Source organism: Protopterus annectens, chromosome 2.part0 (genome assembly GCF_019279795.1).
Source record: "Protopterus annectens isolate FY-2018-M chromosome 2.part0, PAN1.0, whole genome shotgun sequence".
NCBI lineage: Eukaryota > Metazoa > Chordata > Ceratodontiformes > Protopteridae > Protopterus > Protopterus annectens.
In genome coordinates this window covers 680,534,131-680,551,014 of record NC_056728.1, presented here as the reverse complement: position 1 = coordinate 680,551,014, position 16,884 = coordinate 680,534,131, and positions in this window count along the sequence as shown.

Here is a 16,884-nt window from a genome sequence, read left to right as displayed (position 1 = left end):
TTTTGAAATATCGAAACTAAAAAAAAAAAATTCAACCCATTAAAACTTATTATTTCACATTTTTGCAGGGGGTCACCCCCCCCCCCCCCCCCACACCCCCTGCTACTTAAATATACCAGTTTTGAGATCACACTACAGTGAAGAGAATGGTATAAAGTTCCCATGCCACACTATATGGCGATCTCCATTCACAAGTTTCTATAGTTCAAAACCTCGATCCTCTGGGCTTCATTAATCAGAGAGGTTTGATGTTTTGAAATTTCAAAATTTGGTAGTGCACCCATATATCTATATCTATATACACAGAAATAACTGAACCATTGACTTTTGCAGCTCGAAAAAAAAGGAGTAATATTGTCATGCTCTTTAGCAAACCAGGCTTTTTGTACATCATGGGAATTTAAGCACCCAGTGACTCATTTAAAATCATAGGTTCATAGGTTCATAGGTTCGTACTAGGCTATCTGCCCTAGGGCATTTATAAGCCTAGCCAGAGTGTGTGTGGCTTTCACCACCCCTTAGGGTGAGAATACTATGCCCATTTAGGGTTTAGTTTACTGTGCCTCTGTCTAGTAGTGACACAGAGATGACTCCTGGGGTAAACCTACGATCTCCCATCCACTCATCAAGATTTCTCTTGAATAGAGTTAGTGAGGGGCTCTGCCTAACATGGATAGGGATTCTGTTCCAGAGTGTAGGGAGCCTCTGGGTTATGAATCTGTCCCTCCAGCACATCCTATTTATTTCTGTGTTGAGGTTTAAGTCTCTTGCTCTCGTGGCTCTGATGGATTTGGATTTTCTGAGGTGGAGCATGTCCATTAATTATGGATTGGACATGGCCTTGTATGTCAGGCACAGATCACCTCTGAGTAGGCGGTATGCGACTGAATAGAGCTGGAGGTTTTTCAGTCAGGCAGCATATGACATATGTTTAAGACCCTTGATCCTCTTGGTGAGGAACTTTTGGGGTCCTTCCAACTGCTGCAGGTGTTGCTTGATTCTCTTTGCACCCTAGAACAAAAGAGCTGCTTTGCTTTTGTAAAGCCATCCTTTCACATAAGATATGAATTGCTTGAGTAGGGCACTAACTGCAATGATTAACTTAATGTCTTATCCTACATTTTCTAAGAAATGCCAAAAGATCATACCAGTCTATTCAGAGAGACAATGGCAAATGTTCTATTACTGAGATATAGGAAAACTGGCCTCCTACAGCTTCTAAGGTTTTGCATAAAAGTTAATTCCTTCAGGGGGGTAGGATAGGGTTTCATAAGAAAAGTACTGTTTGTTGGAAATACGATACGAAAAACAAAAGAAAGAAAATACACAGGGTGATTATCATTCCATGACCAGAGATTTACGGAAAAGTTGGTCAGTCTGTGGTAAAGACCAAAGGGATACTGTAGTGTAGGGTATGGCAAAAGGGCATTGTTCTGTCAATGCCCAGGGTAATTGCATTGGCCCACATAAAACAGAATGCGTGGCCTTGGAGGGCATTACAGTGAGAAGATAGCAAGCTAAAAGAGAATAATTGGAAGGGCACTATTTGTACCACCTGCTTGGTGTACTGGAATAAAATAAAATAGCTAAGGCTCCGGGCGCATACAATTTGGAAGAAAGAAAAAAAAGAGTTATTGGTTTTAGGAAAGATGGTGCCTGTACAATGTAGCATGAGAGCTTGCTTTACACCATAGATGGTCCATCACTATGTTTCCTTCCTTGCAGCCACATATCCCTAGTAATGAAGCCTTAAATGACACAGCTATTAAGCCTTGAATGGTGAAACTTGTAAGTTGTCCAATGTCCCTCTGCATTTCCTGGTTGCATTTGATCTTGATATGCAGGACCTAGTCAGACACGTGGCCATCACAGATAATTTTTACTTAGCTGATGTAAAGACATTGGCTTCAAATTTGAGATCCAATTATTGGATAGCCATCTAGCACATCCTGCTCATGAATATACAAGGTAGTCTGCCAAAATGGAAAAGAGCATATCTATTGACAGATATCTTAAATTTTTAGTAACAGAAAAGATAATGCTGATTTGATATATATTTTTCATCCTTCAAAAGATCATTCCTCCATTTACTTGTTTTGGAGAAGCTACTTTTCAAAAGTCTCATAACATTTTTTGTTTTGGTCTTATTTAAAAAAATGGTCCATAGGTCTATGGACTTGCATTTTATTAATATTGTCAGAAGTCTGATAGGAACCTGGTGAGCAAACAAATCTGTGCTGCTAACTTAGAATTCTTGTTGGACATTTTTTAGCTTCTTACAATCTCTTATATTTTTTTTTATTCTTTTTGGATCTCCACAGTTGACCAACCCAAGATTTCTCTTTGTCCACTGTGCCTGCCAGACCTGTATCAAGGTCTTCTGGTGTCATTCGACCAATGTCAAAGGCTGCTGAGGAGATTAAGACACTGGACTAGCATCATATTGTTCCTGAAATGTTTTCTTCTAATATCCCACCCTCTTGTGCACGTTCATCTCATCTCCAGGGTTTAGCATACAATGAGCTTCATGGCCAGGTTTCCATGAGCTCTTCATCTTTAAGCCCAACCACAACTACTGCACACTACTCATCTCATGTGTTCCTGGTCTCCCTCAGGGATCTATTGCTATGATGCATTCAGCAGTAGGCTCCATAGGTTCATAGGTAGGTAGTGGGCTATCTGCCCAAAGGCATATATTAGCCCAGCCATGTTGTGCAGTATTCACCACCCCTTTGGTTAGTTCCCTAGGCCCTTGATCTAGCAGCTAGTACCCTTGGCTCCTATCTAGTAGAACTGTTGGTATGATCCCTGGTGTGAACTTTTTATTACCCATCCACTCGTCAAGGTTCCTCTTGAAGAGTGATAGTGAGGAGCTCTGTCTTATGTAGATCGAGACCTTGTTCCATAGCAAGGGAAGTCTTTGCAAAGGGAATCTATCCCTCCAGCATGTTCTATTCATTGTTGTGCTGAGGTTTATATCCCTAGAGCGTGTAGCTCGAGTGGATTTGGTTTTGCTAAGATGGAGCATGTTCAACAGTTCTGGGGTGGACATGGCTCTGTATGTTAGACAGAGATCTCCTCTGATAAGGCGGTATGCAACAGAGAAAAGCCTTAGTTTTTTCAATTGTGCTGCATAGGGCAACTGTTTGAGGCCAGTAATCCTCTTAGTGAGGTACCTCTGTGGTCTCTCCAGCTGCTGCAGATGTCTAGCCAGGTACATTCCAATTGATGCATTGTACTCAATAATGGGTCTGATGAGGGAAGAGTAGAGGGGTGCCACTACATCCTTAGATCTTGATGCAAACCCTTTTGTGATCAGATGGGTCGCATAGAAGGATTTTCTAACCACCTTGGCAACATGGTTATCAAAGGAAAGCTAACTATCTACTTGGGTCCCTAGAGCCCTTATTACTACTTCAGATTTCAAGGGGTTACCTCCTATGTGGTAGTTCGCAGGTACTCTGTTTTTTTCCAAAGGGGATTACTATGCATTTTTTAGCATTTAGCTTGAGACCATGGCTTTGGCACCATGCATCAGTCTCATTAAGGCCCTTCTGGAAGATATCCATGTTGGCCGGAGACTCTATTATAGCACCCAGCTTACAGTCGTCCGCAAACTTGGTCAGCCACAGCCCTTCAGTGCTTGTCTGTACTTCTGAGAAGTATATGCCAAACAGGAGGTGTCCCAGGACAGAGCCCTGAGGCACACTGCTCGTTACTGACCTGGATTCGGACATAGATCCCGCTACTCTTACTTTGTGGGGTCTGTCTGAGAGCCAGTTTGCGATCCATCTTGTGACGTAAGGGTTTATGCCCAGGTTGCTGAGTCTATCAATAATACCCAAATGGGGAAGCAGTGTTTTTTAGCTTTAGATAGAGCCTTATTAACCACCGTATCAGTAATACCCACCAAGGATGACCACGCCTATCATCCCTGCCTACACCATCAAGTGCCAGTGCCACTAACTGAACCCAGGTCACCTAGGCCTTAGTTAGGGCTTGATCCTTCTTTGACACTGGTACAGGTATTTGGAATATATTTAAATTCATCAGTTATGACCCAACAGAAATGAAAGCAAGATAAAGAAGACAATCTCCAAACCAATGTTTGAGGTTTTTAAACACACTTTAATTTCAGAACTCTCTGACTTGAATTTATCATCTAGGTGATGGTAGCTGAAGATTGCACTACTTTTTTTCAATACATAAAAATGTTCTCACTTCAAATAGTAATGCAACAAGTACAGAAACTGTAATCTTCAGAAGTTCCTCTAATATTCATTTCCTGATTAAAGGAGGCAGTGGATATTTCACTTGGCTTTATATATGCTGACAGTTTATTAGAAGCTCTGTGTTCCATCAACATAAACCAGCTGTGTTTACTAACTGCACCTGTCCACTGCCATAGGAACTGAATTTCTGTTTGCGTGTTTGAAGACATGGCTTCCTAAATTAAGTCATCATGTGAAGTAAAGAAACTGGAGGTGAGACTGAACACAAGCATTGTTGCTGTCTCTAGCCAGTGAATAAATGGCACTCATGTTAGGTGATTCTAACCTGTGATAAAATCCTGGAACTCTGCAGAGGATGTAATCTGTTAAATGATGTAGGAAATCCTGATGTGCCATGCGTTCACAAGACATCAGTACGCCTTGTTTCTTCCTGTCAAAGAGCAAGGACTACTCCATTTCAAAAGCTCTGTGACAGTAAATCTGAAACATACAATATCCAAACAGAAAGGAAAATGCACCTCCCTGAAGCATCTTACTTATGCAAAGAATAATGCCATTTCTCAGCAGGGAGAAGATACCGGGGGAAATAAGTAATTATTGTAGGGCAGTTAAGCGCACTAATATCTGCCACAACTGGACAGTGGGCAGCATGCATATATCTATCAGTTTACAACTGGACAGTGGACAGCATGCATATATCTATCAGTTTACAACTGGACAGTGGACAGCATGCATATATCTATCAGTTTACAACTGGACAGTGGACAGCATGCATATATCTATCAGTTTACAACTGGACAGTGGACAGCATGCATATATCTATCAGTTTACAACTGGACAGTGGGCAGCATGCATATATCTATCAGTTTACAACTGGACAGTGGGCAGCATGCATATATCTATCAGTTTACAACTGGACAGTGGGCAGTATGCATATATCTATCAGTTTACAACTGGACAATGGACAGCATGCATATATCTATCAGTTTACAACTGGACAGTGGACAGCATGCATATATCTATCAGTTTACAACTGGACAGTGGACAGCATGCATACATCTATCAGTTTACAACTGGACAGTGGACAGCATGCATATATCTATCAGTTTACAACTGGACAGTGGGCAGCATGCATATATCTATCAGTTTACAACTGGACAGTGGGCAGCATGCATATATCTATCAGTTTACAACTGGACAGTAGGCAGCATGCATATATCTATCAGTTTACAACTGGACAATGGACAGCATGCATATATCTATCAGTTTACAACTGGACAGTGGACAGCATGCATATATCTATCAGTTTACAACTGGACAGTGGGCAGCATGCATATATCTATCAGTTTACAACTGGACAGTGGACAGCATGCATATATCTATCAGTTTACAACTGGACAGTGGACAGCATGCATATATCTATCAGTTTACAACTGGACAGTGGACAGCATGCATATATCTATCAGTTTACAACTGGACAGTGGACAGCATGCATATATCTATCAGTTTACAACTGGACAGTGGACAGCATGCATATATCTATCAGTTTAGAACTGGACAGTGGACAGCATGCATATATCTATCAGTTTACAACTGGACAGTGGACAGCATGCATATATCTATCAGTTTACAACTGGACAGTGGACAGCATGCATATATCTATGAGTTTACAACTGGACAGTGGACAGCATGCATATATCTATCAGTTTACAACTGGACAGTGGACAGCATGCATATATCTATCAGTTTAATTGCTCTCCTTGGAGGCCACAATGTCTGCACAGTGACAATATTAAACAAACATGCGTGCGCTCACACACACATGTACGCACAAATGTAGCTGCCAGCTTCCTTTATGTGAAGAACACTTTTTAATAAGTATTAATCCATTTTATTTCAGATGTTCAACATTTCAGATTTCCCAGTTTGATTATAAGGAACATCTCCTTTTTAACAAATACAATCTGTTTTACTGTTTTGCGCTTACTTTATACAATTATTAACATCTGATAAATCTGTTGAAGTGTAAGTGAATATTTTATTGCTCTGTATAGTCATTTTGACATTATGGTATGTTATTATTAAAATGACAGCTTTTTGCATGAAAGCTGTTAGTATGGTTGTATATTATTTTTATGCTGTGATGAATGCTTCATCTGTCTTTATCACTGTATTTGCAGCCACCTGCCCAGTTAAAAAAGAATGACTTAGTAAGTAAGTAAGTTAGTAAGTAAGAAAATTAGGTAAGTAAGTTAGTAGGTAAGTAAATTAGGTAGTAAGTAATCACGTAATTACATAAGCACATTGTGTGTAGGTTACATGTCTATAAATATTACACTGTGCTTGTGTGCATACTAACTTTTGTTTCCCTGAAGGATGACTGACTTGAATATATTCTGATGAAGTCTTTCATTTTATGTGGACAAAAAGGGTTTCATTTGAAATAAATTTCCTGTGGAGCTGGACTGATTGTTTAAATGAAAAAAAAAATGTGAAATGTAGAGAATCTCATAATATGAACTAACTGAAGAAAAACAGGCTGATATGGGAGATGCATTTACTACTACCTTGTTGTTTGTAAATGACAATAGAAACATTCAATGTACAACATAACTCTACAGCCTCAGAACAATACAGTACAGTAACACCCAATCATCTGGAATATTGTTTTTCAGATACACTTTATTTTAAATGTGTCCTCACCCAAACAAGTGAGAAAATGCTAAAGGTTTGAAATGACTTTTACTTCTATGCTTGGCTCAGTCTGAAAGGATAAAACAATGGCTTTTGATATTTTCTGATTCTGTTTATAAATTCACAGTGAAAATAAAATCATGTGCTGAGCTAAATGTTATCCATCTTTTTTTATTTGTGATGGCACTGGAGATATTTTTGTGTACACCCAGTAAATGAACACTAACTACTCTTAAAATATTTGCTCTACTTCTGATGAACAGCGTGGAGTATGACTTTTAAATGGGAATCTTCAAGGTCATGTTTTTTATAACTAGATTGAGATGCAAGACATTTCTCTGTTAGAAGTAGGATAAATACGAAATCTGAGTACCCATAAATTAAATTCCTGTATATTTTAAAGTAGTAGCATTGTAGCAATTTATTTGAATAATTTCTTGATAGACCACCAAAACAAATGCATGGTGCATTTTACCTTTTTAACGTATTTGAAAAAAGTTATTGAATCAGGTATTTTTGGTGGCAAGATAGAATGCTTGAAACTTCTGAAAAGCCTATTGAAGGCTGAGGGGATTGCTTCCAGTTCTAGATACTAAGGGAACAGAGACAATACCCTATATCATTAGATACTGTGCTCTTGAAGTCTGGAGAACATAGAAATATCCCTTAGTAAAAAGAACCTAATGCCCATATCACTATAACTGTGTAACTATATAGGTCATCAGTTACTGGAAATCTCTTCTGTGGAGGGGGATTCTAGGATTCTTTGTAGTCAGCATGATGGGGGCACTGAGGGTAGCACTGTAAATTCAAAAAGAAATGGCCAGAAGTATACAGCATTATGATATTTATTTGACCCATTCATGGGCTGTCTGAAGAGTGAAAGTGAACGGGTTACTTCTTCAGCAAATGCTGCCTTTGCTGCTTCTTGGCAAGTACCAGCTAGAAATGTGTTCCAGAGGTCATCTTTGTTTTGTTCAGCCTGTACAGCGCACAATGCCAGGCTGTTTGTCCTCTAATGGCTTTTTCGATTGCACATGCATGAAACATTTCTCTCAAATGTCATACATTATGAGGTAAGACACAGAGTTTGGTTTTCAGAAACCCTCTGTACTATACGAAGAAGTTGATTGTACACGGTGCCTATTAATGTTATAAAGCACAGATTCATACAACTGAGACAGCATAGTCTGCAAATTCTGCATTCTAAAGTATTTCATTTTATCATGCTTTACATTTTCAGACTCAAATTCTGTAATGTCATACACCCTGCTCACTTATCCCACTGTTTTGTGTCATACATTTTTGTAAAGAATGATTGAGAAGTAAGGCCTTTGAGGCCATATGTTGTACTGCGGTGCTCTGATCCACTCTGACAAAAAATCTACTGGACCACATTTTTTTTTCTCTATCAGACTCCGTATTAATGTCTACACTGTTGATTTTTCTTCTGGGTCATTAAAAATGAATCTTAAAGAGAATCTCTGAATCATAAGTTAGTTATGTTGTGTACATGTAGAAGCATCTTATTTAAAAAACTTTCATTATTCATATAACTTTATTTTTTGAATTAAAACATACATTTCTAAAGAGAAAAACATAACAAAAGTTAATACTAAGAAGCCCATTGAAATCTTAATCAAAAGATCTGACTTTGTTTATTTTGAAAAAAAAATGTTTGTTCCCACAACAAGAAATTATAATGCAGACATGTTTGTACACCTACGCATGAGATTGTAGCTGATACTTGGCAAACCTGTTTCCAACAGACAACAGGCTTTAATGGAATGCACAGAGCTGCTTAAAACAGAGATTGTACAAGGCAAACCCACATAAGACAGTTTTGCCTCAAGGCAAAGTCAACCTGAAAACAAAAGACAGACGTCATCACTTCATTCTACTGTGTGTGCAGTTGCTTGGCTGCCTACATTTGCTAGTAAATAAATAAAGTGAACAGAGAAATGCATGCTATGTTATACTGAAATCCTTTACTTTGCTATGGTGTCATCAACTTGACAGCTGGCTTAAAACGCTATAATGATGTCATCAGTACAATATAGGTTCCCTGCTGGGCTGTTCTTTCTCATGCTCCTTCATGCCCTTATTTATTTTATACCAGACGTCAAGACATAGGAACCACTTTTTGCTGTAGGCACTCTTGATGATCAGAAACAACCTCATGTTGTGTTGCTATATGCTTTCAGAAACAGAATACTGAGTTTTCTGACATGAAAATGTCACTTGCCTTCTAAGACTGCATTAATGCTGACTGCTTTATATTTTGCAATTTTCTTTTAGTATTCCAAAACAATTATTAAATTGCATTAAAAATGAGTAGCTATTCTTTTCTTGTTTCATAATTTACATAATTTACACTTAAATATTCTTCCAAATGAAACAGGGCACAGTTCTGTGCCTTCACAAACTCTACACACCTAGTAGCATCGATATTTTGCAAATTCTAAGCATGCTTTTGGGGCATTTAGAAGAACATTTCAAACAAATGCTGTGAAAACCGAATCAGATATGATCAGCCTTTCCTTTTCTTCCATGTCTGTTCAGTAGAACTTCTATGCTTACTGGGAAGCCCCCCTGCCCAGCTGTGGGAGGATCCAGGCAAGGCAAATTACACAAGAAAATCAGGGTCATGTATCAGCCAGTGTTTGCACTCTTCAGGGGCAATCAGCTATTCCACAGAGAGGACAGACCACGTAGCCATAGAGACAGGTGAATTGTTTTGTATATTTCTTCCACTTTGCACTTCAGAATGGATTTGCTGTGTGCATGAAGGGAAATTATTATTATTATTATTGTTATTATTATGGAAGGGGCCTGTCACTACTCGAAGGCAGCTTTAGTGACTGTCATTTCAGTTAAAATGTTTTGCCGAAAGCATTACCTTTTCTCCACTATTGTGGGACCTTGAAGTAGGTATTTTATATATAACTATAACTATCTATATCTATATCTATATCTATATCTATATCTATATCTATATCTATATCTATCTATCTGGGCCTACTTCAGAAGAGTGACAAACCAAAAGACTGAATCCCAAAATACTGAAAACCTTTTTAATACAGGAAGCAAGCCCCCCTGCACTCCTCATGTGGGGGACTGCTCCCCCCACACCCTCTGCTAATTATATATACCAGCTCCAAGATAGCACAAAAGTGAAGAAGGGGCAAATTCCATCCTTTAGTATTTTGCGTTTTTAGTATTTTGGGATTCAGTCGTTTGGTTTTTCAGTCTTCTGAAGTAGAGCCATATATATATATATATATATATATATATATATATATATATATATATATATATATATATATATATATATATATATGTGTGTATGTGTGTGTGGGGGGGGTGGAGATATTTCCCCCATTTTGGGGTATACGGGGGGGCTTGCCCCCATAAAATAATATTCCATTCAGTTTCAGCAGTGAAACATCTCCTGAGTTATTGCTCTCAATGAAACAGGTAATGACATAATTTGATTATGGATAGGTATGGGAGCAAGGCAATCAATACTTCTTGACTGTTCACTGCAGAAACTGATTATTAATGGATGACCAGGAAGAAGCCAACTCATGCACTTGCATTGCTGGGGAATAACATAATAATGAAAAAAATGACACTGGTCGACACAAGAACTGTTGTGATTGCTATTAGATGTGGGCTTCTCTATCTTTACTAAATATGAAACTTATGATTTGCTACTTACATATACTTGTTTTCAGTAGGTGAAGCTTTGCAGACCAGTTGTTGCAGATAAGCATTGTACATTAAGTGTACATTTTTGTTGAAGACCTATTTTCCAGCGAGCAGGTTCTGCTACAGAAGCAGAGTAAATGCACTCTCACATTATCACAGTCATAGTCACGCCATTGGACTGTGTGTTACACAGGGCAGACAGGCTCTGTTAGTACTTTAGTATTAAATTGCATAGCAGCATTATTTTCACTTATAGGGATCCCTGACTTAGGCATTCTGACACTTCCTTTCTTTTTCACTTACAGTTTTGTTTTTTGCCAAAACCAACATTGCAAAAGAGTGGTGAAATACTACCAGAAAGTTTTATTTGACTGGCAGCCAATGAGGGCATCTATCTGGTCATTAGTGTATAGTATCTTGTTCCATTTTCAAACTCAGTTAATTACTAGGCACTAAGTTTCTTACTTTCTGCACTAGATTGCAGGTGGACAGTAGCTGATTGACCATATCTGTAAAAGACAGCTACACAGTTTACATAATTGAAATAAAAATCAATATTGCCAGTCACCGTGAATCATCATGTTGATTCCTGAGCTTGAATGTTACTGAATGTTATTTCTCTAAGCCTGTGTAATCTGACCCTACTAGAAAGCTACCCCCCTCTCTACAGCTTTTCTTTCTCATATGGGTTCCTGACTCAGCAAGCCTGATTGTATTTCTATAATGATCATATACTGGTTGCATTTAAATGATATGGTGTCAATGTGTACATTCTTTTGGATTATAGTCTGTGGCATTTTATTAAAAGTTTGTTTTATTATTTGTTAGAGTATACTGCTGAATTTTTGTAGCTTTTTGCTGTTGCTGTTATTCTTGTTGATAAGTGGATCTAGACATAACTGCATGATGTAGTGTAGTCTTTTTTCACAGTGCTCTATGATACTTTAGCTTTCAAGAAAATGATATTGTTATCACAAGTCAAGCTGCCACTTAGTACCAGATCCTAGAGTTCTATTTGCCTTGCATAGTTTTTTCTTTGCTACATAGACTTGTATAACCCTTCACTTCTAAAGTTCCTTCATGGCCTTCATGTTCCCTTTTAACCTGCAACTAATTGTTGGCTTTGTTTCTTAGTGCAATGAGATACTAAAATGAAATCATAATGGTGCTATATATTTATCCTGTTCAATCTAATATTACATATTTTTACTTTTCTATTGTACTTATACTGTCTTTTTTTACCAGTTGTTTTAGGTTATCTTCAATGACCTACACATAACTATCAAAGACCTGCACGTTACTACCACCAACTCTAGCAATACTAAAACAGGAATGTGGAATTGTTGTTGGGCAACTATTTTTGATGCTGGTCATTTCTTTCTGTCATAAGCAGACATTTGGACAGAAGCCTTTATACTACTTTTGCAAAATGAGCAATTCTGCTGAACTGTTCATGTACTGACCCATTTCCCATGCACATTTCCCTAGCTGTTAGCAGCTTTGGATATTCTTCAAAGTAACCAGCTATTAGCTGAGTCCAAACATGGGGGTCCCTAGGGGATATGGCATTGAGATACTTCTTAGTTTCAGAGTTCCCAAGAAATAATTAAGATAGGAATCAAATGAATAAGACTTTTCTATGACTTTTGGAAGGTCTTTGATGAAATTATTAATTGTTTTTCCTTGATTAAAACCCTTGTAAACTTGATGACCTCCTCCAGAAGTAAATGATTCTAAACCTAATTAAACTACATGAAGGACAGGAAAGGTAAGAGCATTACAAAATGAGAAAATTAAGCTGTGAAGCCCTGCCATAATATTTCTCAATGTTCTCTTCTAAAACCACTCTGTAGTATCTGTAAACCAAATATTGACATATTATGTTGCCTGACCCCTTATTCAGTATACTGATCACCCTTCACAGTCCTGGTAAGTTACAGCCTTCTGTACTCTGTAACTGGGGCTTGGAGGTTCATAACCTGAACCATAATATCAAATTCACACTCATAGAAAAAGTACACATAAGCTCAAGCTCCAAATATATCTACTTTTTTTGCTCACTCATTATAACCGACTAAAATGTCAGAATCTATAAAATATCCTGAGTTGGTTATAGGTATTTCATTTTTATTTCCATTGTAGTAACTGCATTTTATCTGTTGCATGCATTCATTAATTCTGTCACTATTTTTATAATACTTTTCATGAAGGTTGTTTCTATAGTGTATCACTCTATCTGTGAACTATATTTCCTCAGGTCATCATTCAACAATGTGCTTTGTATCTTAACACTGTAACCTTTTGTTCTCAAACCACGCATCCAATTCACCATCTGAAATTGCTGTCAGATACCTACTGCATCCTTTTTTAAGATAATATTTAATTTTATATCACATCATTTTTGTTGCATTTAATCTATATTTTCTGTGGACTGCCTGTGCCCTAGTAAATGTAAGGTTTCTAGAGCTGTGTGTTATAACTTGGTGGTGTCTTATGACTTGTGCTAAAAGAGAGATACATATTTCTTGTTTTTTTCTTTCACACTTCTTAAATGTCCAATTCTCTGTCCAGCTTCTTTGCTGCTTTGTAACACTTTGTTCAGACAATTAGATTATCTTGTAGTGATACAACTATTATGACAATAACTCAAGGTTTCCCTTTTTTGTTACTGTTGTAATTTTCATACTATTTTCCCTTCTTTAATGCCCACATTGTGAAATTTAGCTTTTTTCTAGTAACATTATTTTATATATTTGCACTGAAATTGAACTACCATGTTTTAGATGATTCCTCCAGTTTTGCAGAGTTCCATTCACCCACTTCTGTACCTACTTGAGTATTCCTTCTGTGACATATTTTTTGAGCCATTTGTCTAAAGGGAATAGCATCCATCCCAGACAATGACACTAAAAAGTAGTGGTGCCAGTAATTTTGTACTACACCGATAACCATTTTTTCATCTAAGTTTGATAACTTTATTATGACTTTCAGTTGTAAATGCAAGGGGTGTTTTACCTGTGCTAACACCCTATGACTGTCTTGTTTGCACATTAATACTTAGCAGTAGTTTAGAAAGACCACATCTATAACATCTTTCTGATTTCATGCCCAAGCCACTCAAAAATGAGTTCTATTATGTTTGCTTGCAGCACATATGGTATGTTTTTGTGAATTGTTAAATATTGAATACATGCTTGCCTTTTTGTTTTACAGCTGGATTTTCTTACTCTGCTCAATATCACATTGCTAATTCTTCATGTGTAGTAACATCGCTGTTTGAGATGTTGTTTGCTCATTTGTACATATTCCATACAGAAGCAATGTGTGTGTGCATAAAATGTACTACCTTGTCTGCACTCCAAGACAGCACCATTTAAGAGAAAATATTGAATGTTTTTTTCTTTGTTGAATGCTCCTTCTTTCTCTGCGTTCCAGCAACTTATGAGTGAAAATACAAAAATAAAGATGTGTCAGGGGTTAAGGTTACCACAAGGAACGTTCAAGGGAGTTAGTTTGTTTTGGTTGTAGAAATCTAGTTAAGTTGTGAATATGTGTGCTTAGGTGCCTTGTATACTTAGGCTTTTAAATGAGTTTAGACCTAAGTTTTGAATATATTTTACAGTCGTGTCTTTGCCTTGTGTAATTGCTTGTCTGAATGTGCACATGATTATACACTAATACTCTTTCTGGAGCTTTGCTCCTTGGGCTTGCACTGAACCATGGGCCTCAGACCAGGTGGAGAACCTGGATTACAATTTATAAATTAAGAAGAAATCATAAACAATAACTAATAATAAAATGTCTATCATGATTTCCCTAATGTTAAGCAATGGGGTCTTAGGCTCAGGACTTGTATATGACACAGTTCTGTCCTATAAGTTATACAGTAATTTCCTGAACACCCTTAGGAGAAACTACTTACATTCCTGTGAAGGGAAATTACATGTCTTCATAGTTTCATAGGGGCTCTATATTAGAAGCCCAAAGATCCGTTAAAGCGAATGGGAAAAGAGTGAAACATATTGCGCGAACTACGGAAATGGTGAACGTCCACAACTGCAAAATTCAAAATGTTGATTTGTCATGGTTGGCCCGTCTGCGGTATAGCTACGTAAGGTAAGTGTGTGATAGTTACGGACCTTAGGGTTAGGGTGCAGGTTAAGGTAAGTGCATAGATAGTAATGTATGTAAGGTTTAGTGTTGGGTTAGAAGTAGGGTTTGGTTAGTGTATGTATGTGGTTTATTTATTATGTTTGGGTAGGTAGTATGTAGTGGGCGGTGGGGTTGGCCAACTATGATGATTCGAGATTTTAAATTTCGCGGTATAGTGGGTTCGGCATATTTGCAGTTCGGGCTATATGTGTCACTGTTGTTATATTCACTCAAAAGGGTTTTCGGGTTTTTAATATAGACCTTTTCATAGGTACTTACTAGGCTATTGCTCTGTGAGAATCATAAGACACCTAGCCTTACTTTGTTATTCTCCAGTCTTTAGGAATCTCACCACCCTTCCATAGTTTATTGGAAAGGTTAGTTACAGATATTACCAGCTCTTCTCTAAGTTTTCTAATAATTCATCAGACAGATTGTACCAGGCTATACAGCCTTGTTTACCCTTCCTTCTAAAGTTCCTTCATGGCCATTTCCTGTCTGAAAGGAATAGGATGAGCACCGTGTTCTAACCACTTTTGTTGGCAGGATAAATGAAAAATACTTTTCACTTATGCAAATACTGGGAAGCATTTATTTACTAGTCCTGCATTTTCAACACCTTTTTCTACCAACCTATAGCTAGCTTCATAAGCCTAAATGAACTGTTTTATCTTTGCTTACTGCTGTATATATACAATGTTTTCTCTCTTTCTTTGGCTGAACTGGCTATCTTTTCCTCAATTTTGGTTTACATTTTTGGGTATTTTCCTGCTTGGTTTTGCCATAATTGGTTATAGTCTCTGTCTTCTGCCTTCTGGAGTTTTCTGTTTCCTAAATGCTATATCTTCTTCTCTCTCCGTTTGAAGCCACATAAATAGAAAACCTCTGTGTTTATGTTTTTCTTTCTTTAATTTTGATTTGCGTTTTTTTCACCTACAGCTGTACTTCTGTGATGAAAGTTTTATGGGCCTCAGTTATTCATTGCAGTTATTTGCATTTCTGAAGTTTTCTTAAAGCATTGTCTCATTTGATCATGGCCATCTCTTCAGAATTCCAGAAGTCTCATTTTGATTTGATATGAATATGTACTGAAGTTGAATGTGAACAATACTGTTTAGTGAATACTTTTCCGCAATTAGCTTGTAAATTCCATATGAGATTCTGTCTCTCCTAAGTATTTGAGAACTCTAAGTACTGAATTGCTTTTTCTAATAGTAAATGTCTCAGGCTAACCCTTTTACAGAGTATTAGGAAGGATCCTATTTGTAGGTATGGCAGACGTTGCACTAAGATCTGTCCTTTTAAAAATTTTCCTTCGACAATAACTCTCCTTTCCCTGCCATTCTTAGACTATGTCCTACCATTCCCTTATTTTTTGTATTACTTGAGGAGATATTTGGTGTGAGCCACCTGTACGTATTATATTGACATGCAACATCTCTAGCATGACTCACAGTGCTGTCTCTCCTCCATGTTTACTCATCTACACTGCTTTGATCCCTTCTCTTACATAGAGAGCCACACTCTGTTTCCTTGTTGTAGCCTCCCTCTTCATCATGTATAATACTTATCCTTGTATCTTTACTTTGTTCTTTCATGCAATTCACAACATTGAGTAGCTTTTTGCTAGAGTGGTAGACACTGATACTTTCTCTTCAATTTTTGATGTACTACTAATCTGCAGGAAATTGTTGTTCACAACTGAATGTCTGCGATAAAAGTGAAAGGAAAGGCTGTAGTTTCTCTGCTGTTCTCTGCATCATCTTTGCTAATATAAATGCGTACTGGAAAAACACTTATCCTAGTTCCTATCCTAGACAGATACAGACCACCTTGTTAATATAGGCCCATATTCCATCAAGTGGGTTCACAGTGTCCAGCAATGTAAAAGCCATGTGTTGTGCACCAGTTCATCAGTTTGACATCCTAATCTTATCTGTACCATGGACAGGTAACATTTCAGGCTATGCTACCAGGTGTGTTATTTGTCTGAAGGCAAACTCCAGTTTTACAAAGGCAATTCAGTAGTAGAGAAGTGAACCAAAGCAAAAACATTTTGCAGATTAACACAATGATATTCTATACATTTTAAGCA